This window comes from Aptenodytes forsteri, unplaced genomic scaffold (assembly GCF_000699145.1).
Source record: "Aptenodytes forsteri isolate BGI_AS27 unplaced genomic scaffold, ASM69914v1 Scaffold126, whole genome shotgun sequence".
In the NCBI taxonomy this organism is placed as follows: Eukaryota; Metazoa; Chordata; class Aves; order Sphenisciformes; family Spheniscidae; genus Aptenodytes; species Aptenodytes forsteri.
Window position 1 is genome coordinate 313,634 of NW_008794599.1, and position 9,090 is coordinate 322,723.

Below are 9,090 nucleotides of genomic sequence, written 5' to 3' on the forward strand. Positions count from 1 at the left end.
GGGCAGCCCCGTGGGGATCGTGCTGCCCGTCGTGCGCGGTGTTTACGCGCATCCCGGGGGAGCTGCGTTGGCTGTGGAAGCCCGGAGGGGCACCCGGCTGCCCGCGCACACGCAAGCGTGTGGTTTCGGGGCCGGGGGGGCGGGGAGGGGAGAGTCGTGTTGTCTCCTGCATCCCAGCGGGATACCTGCTGCCTCCCTTTTCCACTGCAGGCTTATGGGAGGAAAAGAGCGATTCCCACTAGCTGCTAGGCAAAGCTTGCTGTCCCTTTGTTGTTGTTTTGTTGTTGGTTTTTTTTTTTTCCCCCCTACAACACCCCTTTCTGCATATTCTTTACTGCCCATCTGCCAGGGTCTGCTGTGCTGCCTCTCCTTGCACCCGTGTCCACGCGTGCTGGGGATATCGTACTGCTCATCTGCCGGGATCTGTTGCATGTTTCTCTGCTCTCCTTCCGTGCGTTCGGGGTTGTTTTCCTATACACAAACATAAACAGTGGCAGATGCTGGGGCGGGGGGTATAATCTGCTTCTTGCTTGCCCGGAGCCTATTGCCTCCTTTCATACACGCAGGGCAGGGGTACCACTGCCTCCCAAAATCTGCTGTACTTCTTTCCACACACAGGTGTGCTGGGGAATGCCTCCACGCTTGACCACCGCAGCCCGTTAAACACACACACCCCAGGAGGCTTCTTCCTGTCTACGAAAAGCTGCCGAGTGGTTTTTTCCACCCAAATAGACATGCACATATCTTCCACCAAAGCCTAAGGGACAACTCTTCCGGCCCATCTCCTGTTTGCGCTGTGGGGCATGTTCTGCCCGTGGAAGAGGGAGGGTCTGTCTCCTCCTACATGTATATGCGCACACCAGGGTTAGCCCACTGACTGCCTACCAAAAGCCGGTGCATCCCGCGTTGTGCGTGTTTGCACGCATCAGGAAAGGAGCAGGCAGCATTTCACCGGTAGCCTTGGGCGGGCAGGCAGGCATTTCTCCTACATGCCTCCAGGGAGAAGGTTTCCACTGTTTGTCCTTCCATGTCTTGCATGTTCCCACGGACACCCAGCGGCAGCTGTTTCGCTGCCTGCCCCCAGACCGTGGTACTCCCTTGCTACGCGTGCCAGAGAGGTCACCCGTTCTTACCCGTTTCTTATCTCTTCATGGCTGCCTGTTACATCTTTCATGACTGAGACTTTCAAGCCTTTTTCTTCATGTGCCCTGCTGATACCGCAGTGCGATACAGGCAGGTTAAGCCTACCTTGCTTTTTGCTTCGACGTTTAGTTTTTCTTTTCTGAGCAGTCCGCCAGAGTAAAAAGAAGTGGTCTGCGTACTTCCTAGGTATCTGCAGATCCCAAGTTGGAAATGACGGGTCTAAAATACATTCAATTTCTCTTTTCTGGTCATAGGCATAATTTGTCCAGCCCGGGATCTATTCTAGTGTTTCTAGAAGTCTCCTGCTTTCATAATTCTCCTCACGTGAGGTCCTTGGTTCCCCACATGGGGAATTTCTCAGATTTCCCGCTTACGTGTTTGCCCCCGCTTTCTCTCTGTGCTTCTGCCCGACATGAGGCTTTTCCTTTTCCCCTTTTTCAATTTTTATTTTATTTATCCTCGGGGTTTCCAGTACGCTTAGCTTTTACTTAGGCGGAGGTCACCCCGTTCACCCTCTGAGCTGATCCCCGGCTTCTAGCTGCGTGTTTTCGTAGACCAGGTGACGTGGTTGTTTATCATGTGCGGGGCACTCCTGCGGCACTGCTCTGCGGACCCTGCAAGGTGACACTGAGTGGGAATGGCTTCAGTGCAGGCGGGTCACAGACTAGCATCCAGGAGTCTTTTAGGGTATTTCGAGTGCGGTGTGCTTTTCTCCTGCCATCGAGGTCTCTTACTGCAGCTTGACGTCTACGTGTAACGCAGATCCGAGGTGTGATGCACCCGGGGACCTTGCCTGGGTTTAAGTGCATCTATTTAAGGAGATAGAGCTGAACAAGTGTTAACCTGTTAGCTTAGACACAGCTCTACCAGTATAAATGCCTCCATTGATGTAAAACTGTTTATACCAGAAACCAGTTACAGTGCTGTAAGTGTCTCTCCCTAGGGACTACTTCTGTTTAAACAGCTGTTTTTAATCTGAAACTTTAATTGGTGCGAACACTCCGAGCAGTCCCTTTCCAGGGGAAGGGAATTTCCAGCCCTACTTTAGTCTCCCCAGGTGGATGCTGCACGGACGCTGACTTGTCAGGAGGGAGGATCGCGCTCGCTTTCCCACACAGAAGGTTTCGCGCTGGTTTTGTTTACAGGGCGAGAGAATTCCTCCTCTTGTGACTGTGAGGTTGGGAGGGGGGGGAGTGTCCTTATGTATTGCTTCTGTAATACGTAAGAGAAGTAGTCGGCAAGTGAAACTGAATCCTTGCCATGTTTGTTGCAACAGGAGGTTAATCATAAACTCTGGCAACTTGCAAAAGGGGTGGTTTCCTTCTGTGGTGTCTGTAGCGAATGTGTGCTGTTAGGAGGGTCTGGTCAGCTGTTTGCTGAGAGGATCAAAAGCAAATACAGCTTCCCCCGTGTGTGAAGTTGGACAGGCGTCCGAACGTTATTTTTGGTCCTCTCCCGTGACTTGCTTGAAGGAGGCTTTTTATTTTTACGTCCTCCTTGTGAATGGATGTGCGATGCCCGTGCTATGAGGTGAACGGTGTTCGTGTGACTTGTCGCCGACAAGGAGAAGGTCTCGGGTACTTTGCGCTTGTATTGGTTGCTTCGCATCTAGCATTTCGCTGGCGTTGTCTGTTACATCTGGTAAACTTCTTTTTCAATGAGAACGTTTGAGTATATTTCTATGAGAAGAGCTGACGATACGTGGAACTTTGCTCCTTTTAGGCATTGTAATCCACTAGCTTAAACAAGAAGAAAGTCAAACTGTGACAAAGCAGTGAGGCTCTTGCTGGCACGTGATGAGGAAGGAGATGTCCCTTGACGTAGAAGGGATTGTCTGTTGACATTCTCCCGTCTCGCCCGGTTATAAGTAGGTTATCCCTGCTCAAATTATGCAACTGTGCAGACAGCCAGACTTCAGGAATTCCAAATACTTCAATGTGTCAAGTGCTGACTTCTAAATTAAATGCTACGGTTGCAGAGCGCGTTCACAGTCTGTCGCTTGAAATATGACATCAGTCTTGGAATTGTGTGTGGCTGAAAAGGGGCAGCAACTTAATTGCTTGTTTCTTTGAAAAAGCGTTGTGTAAGACTGCGGGAACAAACCTGGGTGGGAGATGTGCCTCTACCTGTAACAGCGTTTCGATATGGAAGTAGGTGGTTAGTACTTCAGCAGTTACAAGCAGAAAAAGAAATACTGAGAACATCGCTTTATGTACGAAGTTGAAACGCCTCACTCTCCGCAGCTGCTGCCGTTGCCTCGAAAGATGCGGTTTCTAGCATATAGATCTAATTAAACAGTTGTGTACTTATTGCTAAGCAAACATAGGAGTCCATTACTCTTAACTTGCCTTGGAGATCAGATTGATTCTTCTAATGGTTTCACTGGATGAAAACAAATGTCTAGTACTGCTTTGTACAAGGTGCCTAAATGAAATGGTGGTGGTAGGAAACGAACTGCAAACCCGATAAAACGGCATTCGTGCGTACGGATGGGAAGAGAGGAATTGCAAACGCTCGGCATTTCATTTAATTCTTACATTCCATTTAATCAAGTTAAGGAAGTTACTTAAAGTGTGCATTATTTGTAGATAGCGTGTTTTCAATATATTCTAATTTAGAGCCGGGGAAGTAATTCTTTCACATGAACAGGTTTATCAGAGCACGTGAATGATGGCATAATAAGGATTGCAGAATGTGTGTTGGGCTCAGCGTGGGGTCTGTGACAGTGGCCAGAAGGAAATCATTAGGGGGAAAGTGGAGGAGCATACACAGACAGGGCAGTAATCATTCCTCGGTGCACCTACTGGCAGCGAAGGGTTTGGAGGTGGGCCGAGCTGGAGGGTATGTGCTGACAGTCATGTTTAATAGTGCCTGTTGGACCTGTCGCCTATGGATTTGCCTAGACCTTTTGAACGGTTTATACCTGCAGCTTCTACAGTATACCGTGCGATGAATCCCACGATTTGTGCAAAAATAATTCCTGGGTTTTGGGGGGTTTTTTGTTTGTTTTGTTTTAAACCTGATGAATGGTAATCTCGTTGAGTGCCTCCTAGTTTTGGTAGTATGAGAAAGAATAAAGAACCTTTTTTCAGTCACCGCCTCATTTGCAATTTTATAGATCTCTGTGTTCTCAGTTTTCTCTCTTTGGGTTTTTTTTTTCTTTTCCAAGCTGTATTGTCCCAGTCTATTTAGTACGTCTGTCTGCGGAGGCTGTTCTACATCACTTTTTTTTTTTCCTTTTGGTCCTTTGAGCTGCTATATTGTTTTGAGGTGATTTGACCACAATACTTGTTTGCTTGCTTTTACCCAAGAAGACTGCATAAAGGCTTTTTTTTCAGAGCATTAAGAGATGCTTTCTAATAAAGGGACACTTTTTAGCTCATCTGTGATAATATTATAAACATTTACTGTGTGTAATGTTTTATAGTCAAAAGTACAAATGAACGTAGTAATTGTAGCAAGAGCTATTTTAGTGGAAATACAGATACTGAAGAAGATCTTCATTTATAAATCTAGCTACAGATGGTAGTTGGTACGGCATTTTGTATTTGGGTATCCCCAAGAGTGCTTTATGGAAAAACTGCAATTATGGTGGGTACTTGCCAGAGTTAGGTCTTTTGGAAGGTTTTGGAAGCATGAAGATGCCATGTCCTGTGGAGACCCAGGAGCCCTGGAAATCGCAAGTGGGTTTGGAAATAACTAGTGGGTTCAGGGGCAAGCTGGTCCCATGTTAGGGGCAGATATTTACATAGTGTTGGAGCTCTGCAGGTCTGACAGTTTCTGCGGTTTTCTTTCAGCATCTTGTGTTGTTTGGTTTGGTTTTTTTTTTTAAGTGGACAAATACCCCTGTTAAGAAAGACCTACTCTGAGAAGTTTCTGTGAAATGTTTAGTAAAGATGCTAAAGGCTTAAAAAAAACCCCCACAAAACTCTCCTTATCCCCAGCCTGAACCATGGATATGGTTCTGCCGGTCCAGGTTTGGCCATACGATGGAAGAAAGTTAGAAACCTGTATAGTCGCTGCTCACCTGATAACATGATTTGTGGATAAATACAAAGATTTCTCATTTTCGGGGCCAAGAAGAACTCCTTTTCAGCATTTATCCGCATAAGTGAGTCATTAGGAAAATAAAGGGTACACATAGTGCCAAAAGGGTGATGACACAACCACATTCCTGCCTTGCTTAAACTTGTTCAGGATTCTTTACAGCCGCTTCCGTTCGAAAGGTGGCTGCTTGTTTATGTGTCTGTGACACCTTGACTAGCTGGCCGCGGTCCACGCTGTCTGGATTAGCGATGCCTTTTCGCCTCTTCAGATTGTACGCTGATGTGTGACTTTGCCTTGATCTCTTCCCTTTTGCTCTTTACGCAGGTTTTTCCGTGGTGTTGCTTGTCAGCGCAGGCTTCCAGTACTTCGGGCGTTAATGGGGCTAGCGTGCTTCAGGGAGATTTAAGATTTGCATTGGACTTCAGAAAAATTCATTTCTTGTGGTTAACGTGGATTTCATTAAGGTGTAACGCTTCCTTGCTAATCTGGAATAAAAGTGCGAGAAGGAAAGCTGTCATTTTTTGTAATAAACCTGAGCACTTCAAACAACAAATCGGTTGACAGGTAAGCTTTGTGCTGAACTAGTAAAAACTAGCACTTAGCCAAATTTGGCTGTCACAAACCTCATGATTGTGATATGTGGTTACAGTCATTTGTTTCTGTAAAATGAGGAGACAGGTTTGTCATTTCCAAGTGACAAAAATTAAAGCCTCGCGCACAATAAGGTAGGAGGCACAGCTTGGGGGTGATAGCGGAGGGGAGGGATTCTTCAGTTTGGTTGCTATTGGCAGCTCCTGGGGCGTAACACACCCAGTTAGGCCCTGGTTTTGTCTTGGAAGAAATGAAGAAATAATTTCTTTTCCAAGCGTGGTTTTCACTGTGCCGTCAGTTAAAACGGTCTCTGAAATGGACCCTCTTCTGTCTGAAAACACGAAGCATGTGCCCTTTCCTCCCTTCAAAGACATGTAGTAGGACTTGGCACTGTTCTGTAAATAGGCATACGCGTGTGTGAGGAAGCACAGATAGTTTTGTTTTGGTTTTGTTTTTTTTCTCCTTTTGACTCTTTCGTGGATCTAATGCAGTAGCGCTACCAAAAAAATCTTGAACCGTATTAGACTATTTTGGTATGCAGATATCCTCCCTTCAGACATGTAGTAGGACTTGGCACTGTTCTGTAAATAGGCATATGCGTGTGTGAGGAAGCACAGAGTTTTGTTTTGGTTTTGTTTTTTTTCTCCTTTTGACTCTTTCGTGGATCTAATGCAGTAGCGCTACCAAAAAAATCTTGAACCGTATTAGACTATTTTGGTATGCAGATACAAAACCCGTGCCATTTTCCTTGATATTTCTTTCACATGGTGCCACCGAAAAGGGCTTGGAGATTTTTGCTTTTGTTACTAATTTGGGAGGTTGGCTTGAGTAGTCTTTTTGAGGTATTTTTTTCGTAAGTTTATGTTCTAATGCAGTAGCGCTACCAAAAAAATCTTGAACCGTATTAGACTATTTTGGTATGCAGATACAAAACCCGTGCCATTTTCCTTGATATTTCTTTCACATGGTGCCACCGAAAAGGGCTTGGAGATTTTTGCTTTTGTTACTAATTTGGGAGGTTGGCTTGAGTAGTCTTTTTGAGGTATTTTTTTCGTAAGTTTATGTTGATACGCTTGCAGAGCTTCTGAAAGTGAAGACTGAAATGCTATGGGTAGCCATGGTAAAACAAGAAAAAATAGCTTTCTGGAATTAGTTTAAACTAGAAGGTTGCTGCCACGTGACAAGTGAAAGCACTTTATGGATATTTTTTGGCAATTTGCAGTACTTAGAAGAATTTCATGTTCAACTTGTATTTTTGTTTTTGTTTTGTGTCGTTCATTTGCACTGCTGTTAAAGACCAAAGACTATAAAACCGAAGCCTCGCTTTTTGTTACCCAGAGTGGGAAACGGTCATGTAATGGCTTTTCTACACTGAGAAATTTGGGAAAAACTTAACCTGAATTTGCACGGAGCAAAAGTGTAAAGAAGATATTAAGATCACTTAAAAATTATGCATGAACACCGGCATGGAAAGAGTGGTTAGATTTGAATGTGTGCCTCAGGGATGTAACGCATCAGTCCGTTCAGTATAATCTGATTACATTCTGTGGGGCTTGCCTACGTGAGGATACGAAGAGGACTGTGAATTCACTTGTTGCTTTTATTCTATTAAAAACCCCCCAAATGGAGATTTGCTCGTACATTGGTGGCACAAACATCTCTAGCATGCGCTTTCAGGGCAAACCACTGCTAAATTAGCGATCTAATAGTTTGATCATGTGCTTTTTCAGAGAACTGGTGGAAAACAGAAATTGCAGGGCAGTGAGTATGTTGTGAAATATCTCAATACATTCTCTCTAGCGAAGTTCGCACATCAATTTTTATTATGAGAATAAACGTAATTCAGTATATATCAAGACCTTTTAGCAGTTACTGCTCGTATTGTTAAATGAACCTCAGTTTTAAGTACTATCAGAAAATTTGCTTTTATGTGTTATATGGAACACTAATGTGAGATTCCTGCAATGAAAAGTTCAAAGTGCTGGAGGCTGGGGAAAGTGGCGTTTATGTAGTTTGCTTATTCAGCCGTGTGAAAGCTATATTAGGCACATAAAGTTTATACTTTGCACTGCAGCTTCAAAAAGGCAACAAGTTAAATCTGGGCCCTTTGAAGTAGTGAATGGTAACATTCTGTTCTCTGAAAGAGCTGACTTCAAATGATCGCACCAAAACTTGAAAAACTCCGTCATGGCGAGGGAAAACAAGACTTGGGCTGCGGGGGGGGGGAAGGCTATGAAAACGTGTGGAGTTTCTTGCGTGTCGTCAGGAATAAAGAGTAGCCAGACTGTTGTACCTGATTGCGTTCCTGAAGCTCTTTGCACGTCCTGCACCAGAACGGTGCAAAGCTACTGTTTTAAATCCTCCCCAGATAAATCTTATTTAAGAGTTCAGCTGTTGCGTGAAACACGAAATTTGTTGGAGCCAGCGAACCTCAGTTATGTAGAAAGGTACAGCGTCCTTTAAGAAAATGACGTCTGTCTGTATCTGTAAATGGTTTCAAGAAACGTCGTGTCTTCTAGCTGTTGCGTAAAAACAGTCAGTGGCGTCAGATCAACACTGTACATTCAGCACGCACTACTGTACTGCCCTGGTTATTGTAATCTCTTCTTTTAATTAGATCCTGAGATTAAGAGCTGTCTTGCTGATCAGTGCACTTAACGTATGCCCTATCAGTTCTAGCTAGTACATGTTTCTAGCTGAAACATCGTCTGGTTAAGTCAGATGCTCTGAAAAGATCTAAGCATAGTTTACTTTACAGACATGTTAAGGGGGAGCTGCACAGAGAAGAACACCACCAAAAAACCCTCTTGAGAACCTTTCAGGAGATGAAAATAGACATTGACAAATACCTGACAAAAAATGAGGTGTTAAAATAGTCTGGTTGTTCTGTGGGCCTTTCAGTTAGCTGTTCAATTTCATTTAATAGTGTGGAGATCTTTCTCCAAAGCCACTTCTAACTAATTGGCTTCCAGATTATGGGTCAAGTCTGTTACTAGCTCCCTAGTATATGATGTCAAGGTTTTAATTTCATACCGTTGGATTTCCGTGAATTTTGTTCTGTTCCTCAGGCTCTCAGTCCTTTGTTTTTCTGCGTTGGGCTGATGATACATCTTAACCTTTTCATCAGCATTTTTTGAGCCAGTGTCTTTACGGAAACATTCAGAGCTCATTTGCTAAAACAAGTCCTTGTGGCACTTCACAGGTAAATTCTTTAACCTGTTATTTCAAGTACATGAATTACTTCTTTTCAGCTGGCTCCTTACCTGCCGTTTGTCTATTCATCTCCTTGTCTTCACTAATAGCTCTATG